Raw genomic sequence first — 12,641 nt, 5'->3', positions numbered from 1 at the left:
TTGCCTGGTTAGTAACTGAAGAGTGTGACCAACTATGTTCGCTTACGTGGCATTCAAAGCCAGAATGCAAAGATTGCCAAAATGCTCGAGCCAGGTAGGAGCCGAACATGCAATCTTCTAATCCGTAGTCAGATGCGTGATCCATTGCGCCGCTGGCCCAGGCTGTGAAAAATAGCTGCGACATCAGCAAGTACACAGGACGAGCAGCATTAAAAGGCATGCGGCAGACAATCAGCAAAGATAGGCACCTCTGCCGCTTCCCTTCGATTGACAGGTGGGGAGCGGAGCAGTGCAGTAGAAAACAAAGCAAAGCAAAGTCGTCCTTAGGTGGTTGGTTGCACTCCGGCTTGAAGCAGTGAGCATTCTTTTGAAGTAAGTATGTGTGTGGTAAGTCGCAATTCGCTGAAGGCAGAGTTCTTAATATGAGCAGTTTACAGCTGAACATGTTGCAGCTGAGGCACAGGACAGTGCCTTCACCGTTTTGCTTGAGCACTTGCATGTGTGTGTCAGCAGGGAGTGCCTTTGAGCAGCAATGCATGTAAAGAGCCAGCATTTTCTTTCAGGCAAAGCCTCAGACAATTGCACTTTCTTTCAGGCAAAGCCTCAGGCAATAGAAGTCATTTGTCCATCAGTCAGACAGGGCTCTCGCCTGCTCCCTCACGCTCGTGGCGGCTGCGACGTTGCGCTCAACTCGCTTCCCTTGCGCAGGCTCGAGCTCTTCTCGGCGTCTTTCACCATATCCATGGCTTCCAGTCCTGCCCTTGCTCGCCTGCTATTGCTCAGTAACGTCGATCGGAGCAAAGCATTGAAAGTGTTCAGGGAGCAGGCCAACCTGAAGCAAGAGATTTCTGCTGGTCGTGGAACAGCGAGGAGGCAAGTGATAAGGGGCTAGTCAGATGCAAACTGGGAGATAATGCCAGACATAAATGGGGAATTAGCTCAAATGGTGGAGCGCTTGCTTTGCATGTGAGAGTTAGTGGGATCAATACCTGCATTCACCACTATTCTTTTGGCTCGGGTAATTGCTCAGAAACAAGAGTTGTGTCAGGTGTGGTGTGAGCCCATCTGCTTCTGAAGGTCACCGCAGGCTGAGGGACATCAAATCCTTTGATGTGCTATCGCAGCAAAACTTCCTGATTTTTGCATGAATGCAGCTGAAATGAAAGAAGGAGAAAAGTCTATGCAAGTATTAATGCCTTCTCTCAGGATTGAACTCAGGACCTTCAGATTATGAGACTGACACGCTGCCTACTGCGCTAAGAAGGAACTTGCCTGGTTAGTAACTGAAGAGTGTGACCAACTATGTTCGCTTACGTGGCATTCAAAGCCAGAATGCAAAGATTGCCAAAATGCTCGAGCCATGTAGGAGCCGAACATGCAATCTTCTAATCCGTAGTCAGATGCGTGATCCATTGCGCCGCTGGCCCAGGCTGTGAAAAATAGCTGCGACATCAGCAAGTACACAGGACGAGCAGCATTAAAAGGCATGCGGCAGACAATCAGCAAAGATAGGCACCTCTGCCGCTTCCCTTCGATTGACAGGTGGGGAGCGGAGCAGTGCAGTAGAAAACAAAGCAAAGCAAAGTCGTCCTTAGGTGGTTGGTTGCACTCCGGCTTGAAGCAGTGAGCATTCTTTTGAAGTAAGTATGTGTGTGGTAAGTCGCAATTCGCTGAAGGCAGAGTTCTTAATATGATGAGCAGTTTACAGCTGAACATGTTGCAGCTGAGGCACAGGACAGTGCCTTCACCGTTTTGCTTGAGCACTTGCATGTGTGTGTCAGCAGGGAGTGCCTTTGAGCAGCAATGCATGTAAAGAGCCAGCATTTTCTTTCAGGCAAAGCCTCAGGCAATTGCACTTTCTTTCAGGCAAAGCCTCAGGCAATTGCACTTTCTTTCAGGCAAAGCCTCAGGCAATAGAAGTCATTTGTCCATCAGTCAGACAGGGCTCTCGCCTGCTCCCTCACGCTCGTGGCGGCTGCGACGTTGCGCTCAACTCGCTTCCCTTGCGCAGGCTCGAGCTCTTCTCGGCGTCTTTCACCATATCCATGGCTTCCAGTCCTGCCCTTGCTCGCCTGCTATTGCTCAGTAACGTCGATTGGAGCAAAGCATTGAAAGTGTTCAGGGAGCAGGCCAACCTGAAGCAAGAGATTTCTGCTGGTCGTGGAACAGCGAGGAGGCAAGTGATAAGGGCTAGTCAGATGCAAACTGGGAGCTAATGCCAGACATCAATGGGGAATTAGCTCAAATGGTAGAGCGCTTGCTTTGCATGTGAGAGTTAGCGGGATCAATACCTGCATTCACCACTATTCTTTTGGCTCGGGTAATTGTTCAGAAACAAGAGTTGTGTCAGGTGTGGTGTGAGCCCATCTGCTTCTGAAGGTCACCGCAGGCTGAGGGACATCAAATCCTTTGATGTGCTATCGCAGCAAAACTTCCTGATTTTTGCATGAATGCAGCTGAAATGAAAGAAGGAGAAAAGTCTATGCAAGTATTAATGCCTTCTCTGAGGATTGAACTCAGGACCTTCAGATTATGAGACTGACACGCTGCCTACTGCGCTAAGAAGGCACTTGCCTGGTTAGTAACTGAAGAGTGTGACCAACTATGTTCGCTTACGTGGCATTCAAAGCCAGAATGCAAAGATTGCCAAAATGCTCGAGCCAGGTAGGAGCCGAACATGCAATCTTCTAATCCGTAGTCAGATGCGTGATCCATTGCGCCGCTGGCCCAGGCTGTGAAAAATAGCTGCGACATCAGCAAGTACACAGGACGAGCAGCATTAAAAGGCATGCGGCAGACAATCAGCAAAGATAGGCACCTCTGCCGCTTCCCTTCGATTGACAGGTGGGGAGCGGAGCAGTGCAGTAGAAAACAAAGCAAAGCAAAGTCGTCCTTAGGTGGTTGGTTGCACTCCGGCTTGAAGCAGTGAGCATTCTTTTGAAGTAAGTATGTGTGTGGTAAGTCGCAATTCGCTGAAGGCAGAGTTCTTAATATGATGAGCAGTTTACAGCTGAACATGTTGCAGCTGAGGCACAGGACAGTGCCTTCACCGTTTTGCTTGAACACTTGCATGTGTGTGTCAGCAGGGAGTGCCTTTGAGCAGCAATGCATGTAAAGAGCCAGCATTTTCTATCAGGCAAAGCCTCAGGCAATTGCACTTTCTTTCAGGCAAAGCCTCAGGCAATTGAAGTCATTTGTCCATCAGTCAGACAGGGCTCTCGCCTGCTCCCTCACGCTCGTGGCGGCTGCGACGTTGCGCTCAACTCGCTTCCCTTGCGCAGGCTCGAGCTCTTCTCGGCGTCTTTCACCATATCCATGGCTTCCAGTCCTGCCCTTGCTCGCCTGCTATTGCTCAGTAACGTCGATCGGAGCAAAGCATTGAAAGTGTTCAGGGAGCAGGCCAACCTGAAGCAAGAGATTTCTGCTGGTCGTGGAACAGCGAGGAGGCAAGTGATAAGGGGCTCGTCAGATGCAAACTGGGAGCGAATGCCAGCCATCAATGGGGAATTAGCTCAAATGGTAGAGTGCTTGCTTTGTATGTGAGAGTTAGCGGGATCAATACCTGCATTCACCACTATTCTTTTGGCTCGGGTAATTGTTCAGAAACAAGAGTTGTGTCAGGTGTGGTGTGAGCCCATCTGCTTCTGAAGGTCACCGCAGGCTGAGGGACATCAAATCCTTTGATGTGCTATCGCAGCAAAACTTCCTGATTTTTGCATGAATGCAGCTGAAATGAAAGAAGGAGAAAAGTCTATGCAAGTATTAATGCCTTCTCTGAGGATTGAACTCAGGACCTTCAGATTATGAGACTGACACGCTGCCTACTGCGCTAAGAAGGCACTTGCCTGGTTAGTAACTGAAGAGTGTGACCAACTATGTTCGCTTACGTGGCATTCAAAGCCAGAATGCAAAGATTGCCAAAATGCTCGAGCCAGGTAGGAGCCGAACATGCAATCTTCTAATCCGTAGTCAGATGCGTTATCCATTGCGCCGCTGGCCCAGGCTGTGAAAAATAGCTGCGACATCAGCAAGTACACAGGACGAGCAGCATTAAAAGGCATGCGGCAGACAATCAGCAAAGATAGGCACCTCTGCCGCTTCCCTTCGATTGACAGGTGGGGAGCGGAGCAGTGCAGTAGAAAACAAAGCAAAGCAAAGTCGTCCTTAGGTGGTTGGTTGCACTCCGGCTTGAAGCAGTGAGCATTCTTTTGAAGTAAGTATGTGTGTGGTAAGTCGCAATTCGCTGAAGGCAGAGTTCTTAATATGAGCAGTTTACAGCTGAACATGTTGCAGCTGAGGCACAGGACAGTGCCTTCACCGTTTTGCTTGAGCACTTGCATGTGTGTGTCAGCAGGGAGTGCCTTTGAGCAGCAATGCATGTAAAGAGCCAGCATTTTCTTTCAGGCAAAGCCTCAGGCAATTGCACTTTCTTTCAGGCAAAGCCTCAGGCAATTGCACTTTCTTTCAGGCAAAGCCTCAGGCAATAGAAGTCATTTGTCCATCAGTCAGACAGGGCTCTCGCCTGCTCCCTCACGCTCGTGGCGGCTGCGACGTTGCGCTCAACTCGCTTCCCTTGCGCAGGCTCGAGCTCTTCTCGGCGTCTTTCACCATATCCATGGCTTCCAGTCCTGCCCTTGCTCGCCTGCTATTGCTCAGTAACGTCGATCGGAGCAAAGCATTGAAAGTGTTCAGGGAGCAGGCCAACCTGAAGCAAGAGATTTCTGCTGGTCGTGGAACAGCGAGGAGGCAAGTGATAAGGGGCTAGTCAGATGCAAACTGGGAGCTAATGCTAGATATCAATGGGGAATTAGCTCAAATGGTAGAGCGCTTGCTTTGCATGTGAGAGTTAGCGGGATCAATACCTGCATTCACCACTATTCTTTTGGCTCGGGTAATTGTTCAGAAACAAGAGTTGTGTCAGGTGTGGTGTGAGCCCATCTGCTTCTGAAGGTCACCGCAGGCTGAGGGACATCAAATCCTTTGATGTGCTATCGCAGCAAAACTTCCTGATTTTTGCATGAATGCAGCTGAAATGAAAGAAGGAAAAAAGTCTATGCAAGTATTAATGCCTTCTCTGAGGATTGAACTCAGGACTTTCAGATTATGAGACTGACGCGCTGCCTACTGCGCTAAGAAGGCACTTGCCTGGTTAGTAACTGAAGAGTGTGACCAACTATGTTCGCTTACGTGGCATTCAAAGCCAGAATGCAAAGATTGCCATAATGCTCGAGCCAGGCAGGAGCCGAACATGCAATCTTCTAATCCGTAGTCAGATGCGTTATCCATTGCGCCGCTGGCCCAGGCTGTGAAAAATAGCTGCGACATCAGCAAGTACACAGGACGAGCAGCATTAAAAGGCATGCGGCAGACAATCAGCAAAGATAGGCACCTCTGCCGCTTCCCTTCGATTGACAGGTGGGGAGCGGAGCAGTGCAGTAGAAAACAAAGCAAAGCAAAGTCGTCCTTAGGTGGTTGGTTGCACTCCGGCTTGAAGCAGTGAGCATTCTTTTGAAGTAAGTATGTGTGTGGTAAGTCGCAATTCGCTGAAGGCAGAGTTCTTAATATGATGAGCAGTTTACAGCTGAACATGTTGCAGCTGAGGCACAGGACAGTGCCTTCACCGTTTTGCTTGAACACTTGCATGTGTGTGTCAGCAGGGAGTGCCTTTGAGAAGCAATGCATGTAAAGAGCCAGCATTTTCTTTCAGGCAAAGCCTCAGGCAATTGCACTTTCTTTCAGGCAAAGCCTCAGGCAATTGCACTTTCTTTCAGGCAAAGCCTCAGGCAATAGAAGTCATTTGTCCATCAGTCAGACAGGGCTCTCGCCTGCTCCCTCACGCTCGTGGCGGCTGCGACGTTGCGCTCAACTCGCTTCCCTTGCGCAGGCTCGAGCTCTTCTCGGCGTCTTTCACCATATCCATGGCTTCCAGTCCTGCCCTTGCTCGCCTGCTATTGCTCAGTAACGTCGATCGGAGCAAAGCATTGAAAGTGTTCAGGGAGCAGGCCAACCTGAAGCAAGAGATTTCTGCTGGTCGTGGAACAGCGAGGAGGCAAGTGATAAGGGGCTAGTCAGATGCAAACTGGGAGCTAATGCCAGACATCAATGGGGAATTAGCTCAAATGGTAGAGCGCTTGCTTTGCATGTGAGAGTTAGCGGGATCAATACCTGCATTCACCACTATTCTTTTGGCTCGGGTAATTGTTCAGAAACAAGAGTTGTGTCAGGTGTGGTGTGAGCCCATCTGCTTCTGAAGGTCACCGCAGGCTGAGGGACATCAAATCCTTTGATGTGCTATCGCAGCAAAACTTCCTGATTTTTGCATGAATGCAGCTGAAATGAAAGAAGGAGAAAAGTCTATGCAAGTATTAATGCCTTCTCTGAGGATTGAACTCAGGACCTTCAGATTATGAGACTGACACGCTGCCTACTGCGCTAAGAAGGCACTTGCCTGGTTAGTAACTGAAGAGTGTGACCAACTATGTTCGCTTACGTGGCATTCAAAGCCAGAATGCAAAGATTGCCAAAATGCTCGAGCCAGGTAGGAGCCGAACATGCAATCTTCTAATCCGTAGTCAGATGCGTGATCCATTGCGCCGCTGGCCCAGGCTGTGAAAAATAGCTGCGACATCAGCAAGTACACAGGACGAGCAGCATTAAAAGGCATGCGGCAGACAATCAGCAAAGATAGGCACCTCTGCCGCTTCCCTTCGATTGACAGGTGGGGAGCGGAGCAGTGCAGTAGAAAACAAAGCAAAGCAAAGTCGTCCTTAGGTGGTTGGTTGCACTCCGGCTTGAAGCAGTGAGCATTCTTTTGAAGTAAGTATGTGTGTGGTAAGTCGCAATTCGCTGAAGGCAGAGTTCTTAATATGATGAGCAGTTTACAGCTGAACATGTTGCAGCTGAGGCACAGGACAGTGCCTTCACCGTTTTGCTTGAACACTTGCATGTGTGTGTCAGCAGGGAGTGCCTTTGAGCAGCAATGCATGTAAAGAGCCAGCATTTTCTATCAGGCAAAGCCTCAGGCAATTGCACTTTCTTTCAGGCAAAGCCTCAGGCAATTGAAGTCATTTGTCCATCAGTCAGACAGGGCTCTCGCCTGCTCCCTCACGCTCGTGGCGGCTGCGACGTTGCGCTCAACTCGCTTCCCTTGCGCAGGCTCGAGCTCTTCTCGGCGTCTTTCACCATATCCATGGCTTCCAGTCCTGCCCTTGCTCGCCTGCTATTGCTCAGTAACGTCGATCGGAGCAAAGCATTGAAAGTGTTCAGGGAGCAGGCCAACCTGAAGCAAGAGATTTCTGCTGGTCGTGGAACAGCGAGGAGGCAAGTGATAAGGGGCTCGTCAGATGCAAACTGGGAGCGAATGCCAGCCATCAATGGGGAATTAGCTCAAATGGTAGAGTGCTTGCTTTGTATGTGAGAGTTAGCGGGATCAATACCTGCATTCACCACTATTCTTTTGGCTCGGGTAATTGTTCAGAAACAAGAGTTGTGTCAGGTGTGGTGTGAGCCCATCTGCTTCTGAAGGTCACCGCAGGCTGAGGGACATCAAATCCTTTGATGTGCTATCGCAGCAAAACTTCCTGATTTTTGCATGAATGCAGCTGAAATGAAAGAAGGAGAAAAGTCTATGCAAGTATTAATGCCTTCTCTGAGGATTGAACTCAGGACCTTCAGATTATGAGACTGACACGCTGCCTACTGCGCTAAGAAGGCACTTGCCTGGTTAGTAACTGAAGAGTGTGACCAACTATGTTCGCTTACGTGGCATTCAAAGCCAGAATGCAAAGATTGCCAAAATGCTCGAGCCAGGTAGGAGCCGAACATGCAATCTTCTAATCCGTAGTCAGATGCGTTATCCATTGCGCCGCTGGCCCAGGCTGTGAAAAATAGCTGCGACATCAGCAAGTACACAGGACGAGCAGCATTAAAAGGCATGCGGCAGACAATCAGCAAAGATAGGCACCTCTGCCGCTTCCCTTCGATTGACAGGTGGGGAGCGGAGCAGTGCAGTAGAAAACAAAGCAAAGCAAAGTCGTCCTTAGGTGGTTGGTTGCACTCCGGCTTGAAGCAGTGAGCATTCTTTTGAAGTAAGTATGTGTGTGGTAAGTCGCAATTCGCTGAAGGCAGAGTTCTTAATATGAGCAGTTTACAGCTGAACATGTTGCAGCTGAGGCACAGGACAGTGCCTTCACCGTTTTGCTTGAGCACTTGCATGTGTGTGTCAGCAGGGAGTGCCTTTGAGCAGCAATGCATGTAAAGAGCCAGCATTTTCTTTCAGGCAAAGCCTCAGGCAATTGCACTTTCTTTCAGGCAAAGCCTCAGGCAATTGCACTTTCTTTCAGGCAAAGCCTCAGGCAATAGAAGTCATTTGTCCATCAGTCAGACAGGGCTCTCGCCTGCTCCCTCACGCTCGTGGCGGCTGCGACGTTGCGCTCAACTCGCTTCCCTTGCGCAGGCTCGAGCTCTTCTCGGCGTCTTTCACCATATCCATGGCTTCCAGTCCTGCCCTTGCTCGCCTGCTATTGCTCAGTAACGTCGATCGGAGCAAAGCATTGAAAGTGTTCAGGGAGCAGGCCAACCTGAAGCAAGAGATTTCTGCTGGTCGTGGAACAGCGAGGAGGCAAGTGATAAGGGGCTAGTCAGATGCAAACTGGGAGCTAATGCTAGATATCAATGGGGAATTAGCTCAAATGGTAGAGCGCTTGCTTTGCATGTGAGAGTTAGCGGGATCAATACCTGCATTCACCACTATTCTTTTGGCTCGGGTAATTGTTCAGAAACAAGAGTTGTGTCAGGTGTGGTGTGAGCCCATCTGCTTCTGAAGGTCACCGCAGGCTGAGGGACATCAAATCCTTTGATGTGCTATCGCAGCAAAACTTCCTGATTTTTGCATGAATGCAGCTGAAATGAAAGAAGGAAAAAAGTCTATGCAAGTATTAATGCCTTCTCTGAGGATTGAACTCAGGACTTTCAGATTATGAGACTGACGCGCTGCCTACTGCGCTAAGAAGGCACTTGCCTGGTTAGTAACTGAAGAGTGTGACCAACTATGTTCGCTTACGTGGCATTCAAAGCCAGAATGCAAAGATTGCCATAATGCTCGAGCCAGGCAGGAGCCGAACATGCAATCTTCTAATCCGTAGTCAGATGCGTTATCCATTGCGCCGCTGGCCCAGGCTGTGAAAAATAGCTGCGACATCAGCAAGTACACAGGACGAGCAGCATTAAAAGGCATGCGGCAGACAATCAGCAAAGATAGGCACCTCTGCCGCTTCCCTTCGATTGACAGGTGGGGAGCGGAGCAGTGCAGTAGAAAACAAAGCAAAGCAAAGTCGTCCTTAGGTGGTTGGTTGCACTCCGGCTTGAAGCAGTGAGCATTCTTTTGAAGTAAGTATGTGTGTGGTAAGTCGCAATTCGCTGAAGGCAGAGTTCTTAATATGATGAGCAGTTTACAGCTGAACATGTTGCAGCTGAGGCACAGGACAGTGCCTTCACCGTTTTGCTTGAACACTTGCATGTGTGTGTCAGCAGGGAGTGCCTTTGAGAAGCAATGCATGTAAAGAGCCAGCATTTTCTTTCAGGCAAAGCCTCAGGCAATTGCACTTTCTTTCAGGCAAAGCCTCAGGCAATTGCACTTTCTTTCAGGCAAAGCCTCAGCCAATAGAAGTCATTTGTCCATCAGTCAGACAGGGCTCTCGCCTGCTCCCTCACGCTCGTGGCGGCTGCGACGTTGCGCTCAACTCGCTTCCCTTGCGCAGGCTCGAGCTCTTCTCGGCGTCTTTCACCATATCCATGGCTTCCAGTCCTGCCCTTGCTCGCCTGCTATTGCTCAGTAACGTCGATCGGAGCAAAGCATTGAAAGTGTTCAGGGAGCAGGCCAACCTGAAGCAAGAGATTTCTGCTGGTCGTGGAACAGCGAGGAGGCAAGTGATAAGGGGCTAGTCAGATGCAAACTGGGAGATAATGCCAGACATAAATGGGGAATTAGCTCAAATGGTGGAGCGCTTGCTTTGCATGTGAGAGTTAGCGGGATCAATACCTGCATTCACCACTATTCTTTTGGCTCGGGTAATTGTTCAGAAACAAGAGTTGTGTCAGGTGTGGTGTGAGCCCATCTGCTTCTGAAGGTCACCGCAGGCTGAGGGACATCAAATCCTTTGATGTGCTATCGCAGCAAAACTTCCTGATTTTTGCATGAATGCAGCTGAAATGAAAGAAGGAGAAAAGTCTATGCAAGTATTAATGCCTTCTCTCAGGATTGAACTCAGGACCTTCAGATTATGAGACTGACGCGCTGCCTACTGCGCTAAGAAGGCACTTGCCTGGTTAGTAACTGAAGAGTGTGACCAACTATGTTCGCTTACGTGGCATTCAAAGCCAGAATGCAAAGATTGCCAAAATGCTCGAGCCAGGTAGGAGCCGAACATGCAATCTTCTAATCCGTAGTCAGATGCGTGATCCATTGCGCCGCTGGCCCAGGCTGTGAAAAATAGCTGCGACATCAGCAAGTACACAGGACGAGCAGCATTAAAAGGCATGCGGCAGACAATCAGCAAAGATAGGCACCTCTGCCGCTTCCCTTCGATTGACAGGTGGGGAGCGGAGCAGTGCAGTAGAAAACAAAGCAAAGCAAAGTCGTCCTTAGGTGGTTGGTTGCACTCCGGCTTGAAGCAGTGAGCATTCTTTTGAAGTAAGTATGTGTGTGGTAAGTCGCAATTCGCTGAAGGCAGAGTTCTTAATATGATGAGCAGTTTACAGCTGAACATGTTGCAGCTGAGGCACAGGACAGTGCCTTCACCATTTTGCTTGAACACTTGCATGTGTGTGTCAGCAGGGAGTGCCTTTGAGAAGCAATGCATGTAAAGAGCCAGCATTTTCTTTCAGGCAAAGCCTCAGGCAATTGCACTTTCTTTCAGGCAAAGCCTCAGGCAATTGCACTTTCTTTCAGGCAAAGCCTCAGGCAATAGAAGTCATTTGTCCATCAGTCAGACAGGGCTCTCGCCTGCTCCCTCACGCTCGTGGCGGCTGCGACGTTGCGCTCAACTCGCTTCCCTTGCGCAGGCTCGAGCTCTTCTCGGCGTCTTTCACCATATCCATGGCTTCCAGTCCTGCCCTTGCTCGCCTGCTATTGCTCAGTAACGTCGATCGGAGCAAAGCATTGAAAGTGTTCAGGGAGCAGGCCAACCTGAAGCAAGAGATTTCTGCTGGTCGTGGAACAGCGAGGAGGCAAGTGATAAGGGGCTAGTCAGATGCAAACTGGGAGCTAATGCCAGACATCAATGGGGAATTAGCTCAAATGGTAGAGCGCTTGCTTTGCATGTGAGAGTTAGCGGGATCAATACCTGCATTCACCACTATTCTTTTGGCTCGGGTAATTGTTCAGAAACAAGAGTTGTGTCAGGTGTGGTGTGAGCCCATCTGCTTCTGAAGGTCACCGCAGGCTGAGGGACATCAAATCCTTTGATGTGCTATCGCAGCAAAACTTCCTGATTTTTGCATGAATGCAGCTGAAATGAAAGAAGGAAAAAAGTCTATGCAAGTATTAATGCCTTCTCTGAGGATTGAACTCAGGACCTTCAGATTATGAGACTGACGCGCTGCCTACTGCGCTAAGAAGGCACTTGCCTGGTTAGTAACTGAAGAGTGTGACCAACTATGTTCGCTTACGTGGCATTCAAAGCCAGAATGCAAAGATTGCCAAAATGCTCGAGCCAGGTAGGAGCCGAACATGCAATCTTCTAATCCGTAGTCAGATGCGTTATCCATTGCGCCGCTGGCCCAGGCTGTGAAAAATAGCTGCGACATCAGCAAGTACACAGGACGAGCAGCATTAAAAGGCATGCGGCAGACAATCAGCAAAGATAGGCACCTCTGCCGCTTCCCTTCGATTGACAGGTGGGGAGCGGAGCAGTGCAGTAGAAAACAAAGCAAAGCAAAGTCGTCCTTAGGTGGTTGGTTGCACTCCGGCTTGAAGCAGTGAGCATTCTTTTGAAGTAAGTATGTGTGTGGTAAGTCGCAATTCGCTGAAGGCAGAGTTCTTAATATGATGAGCAGTTTACAGCTGAACATGTTGCAGCTGAGGCACAGGACAGTGCCTTCACCGTTTTGCTTGAACACTTGCATGTGTGTGTCAGCAGGGAGTGCCTTTGAGCAGCAATGCATGTAAAGAGCCAGCATTTTCTATCAGGCAAAGCCTCAGGCAATTGCACTTTCTTTCAGGCAAAGCCTCAGGCAATAGAAGTCATTTGTCCATCAGTCAGACAGGGCTCTCGCCTGCTCCCTCACGCTCGTGGCGGCTGCGACGTTGCGCTCAACTCGCTTCCCTTGCGCAGGCTCGAGCTCTTCTCGGCGTCTTTCACCATATCCATGGCTTCCAGTCCTGCCCTTGCTCGCCTGCTATTGCTCAGTAACGTCGATCGGAGCAAAGCATTGAAAGTGTTCAGGGAGCAGGCCAACCTGAAGCAAGAGATTTCTGCTGGTCGTGGAACAGCGAGGAGGCAAGTGATAAGGGGCTAGTCAGATGCAAACTGGGAGCTAATGCCAGACATCAATGGGGAATTAGCTCAAATGGTAGAGCGCTTGCTTTGCATGTGAGAGTTAGCGGGATCAATACCTGCATTCACCACTATTCTTTTGGCTCG

General features: G+C 49.6%; 8 non-coding genes across 8 annotated transcripts; all 8 read right to left on the bottom strand.

The window, feature by feature from the left end:
• Positions 1 to 2,495: 2,495 nt before the first annotated feature.
• Positions 2,496 to 2,568, bottom strand: trnam-cau (transfer RNA methionine (anticodon CAU)). Its single transcript has one exon. It is a non-coding gene; the product is annotated as a tRNA-Met (tRNA).
• A 1,198-nt stretch (positions 2,569 to 3,766) lies between these two features.
• On the bottom strand, positions 3,767 to 3,839 carry trnam-cau (transfer RNA methionine (anticodon CAU)). The gene has a single exon. It is a non-coding gene; the product is annotated as a tRNA-Met (tRNA).
• Positions 3,840 to 5,066: 1,227 nt separating this feature from the next.
• On the bottom strand, positions 5,067 to 5,139 carry trnam-cau (transfer RNA methionine (anticodon CAU)). Its single transcript has one exon. It is a non-coding gene; the product is annotated as a tRNA-Met (tRNA).
• Positions 5,140 to 6,369: 1,230 nt separating this feature from the next.
• Positions 6,370 to 6,442, bottom strand: trnam-cau (transfer RNA methionine (anticodon CAU)). Its single transcript has one exon. It is a non-coding gene; the product is annotated as a tRNA-Met (tRNA).
• A 1,198-nt stretch (positions 6,443 to 7,640) lies between these two features.
• Positions 7,641 to 7,713, bottom strand: trnam-cau (transfer RNA methionine (anticodon CAU)). The gene has a single exon. It is a non-coding gene; the product is annotated as a tRNA-Met (tRNA).
• Positions 7,714 to 8,940: 1,227 nt separating this feature from the next.
• Positions 8,941 to 9,013, bottom strand: trnam-cau (transfer RNA methionine (anticodon CAU)). Its single transcript has one exon. It is a non-coding gene; the product is annotated as a tRNA-Met (tRNA).
• A 1,230-nt stretch (positions 9,014 to 10,243) lies between these two features.
• On the bottom strand, positions 10,244 to 10,316 carry trnam-cau (transfer RNA methionine (anticodon CAU)). The gene has a single exon. It is a non-coding gene; the product is annotated as a tRNA-Met (tRNA).
• Positions 10,317 to 11,546: 1,230 nt separating this feature from the next.
• trnam-cau (transfer RNA methionine (anticodon CAU)) lies at positions 11,547 to 11,619 on the bottom strand. The gene has a single exon. It is a non-coding gene; the product is annotated as a tRNA-Met (tRNA).
• Positions 11,620 to 12,641: the final 1,022 nt, after the last annotated feature.

Source organism: Pristiophorus japonicus, unplaced genomic scaffold (assembly GCF_044704955.1).
Source record: "Pristiophorus japonicus isolate sPriJap1 unplaced genomic scaffold, sPriJap1.hap1 HAP1_SCAFFOLD_207, whole genome shotgun sequence".
NCBI lineage: Eukaryota > Metazoa > Chordata > Chondrichthyes > Pristiophoridae > Pristiophorus > Pristiophorus japonicus.
The sequence above is the reverse complement of the archived record's forward strand: the minus strand, read 5'-3'. Positions and strand labels throughout refer to the sequence as shown.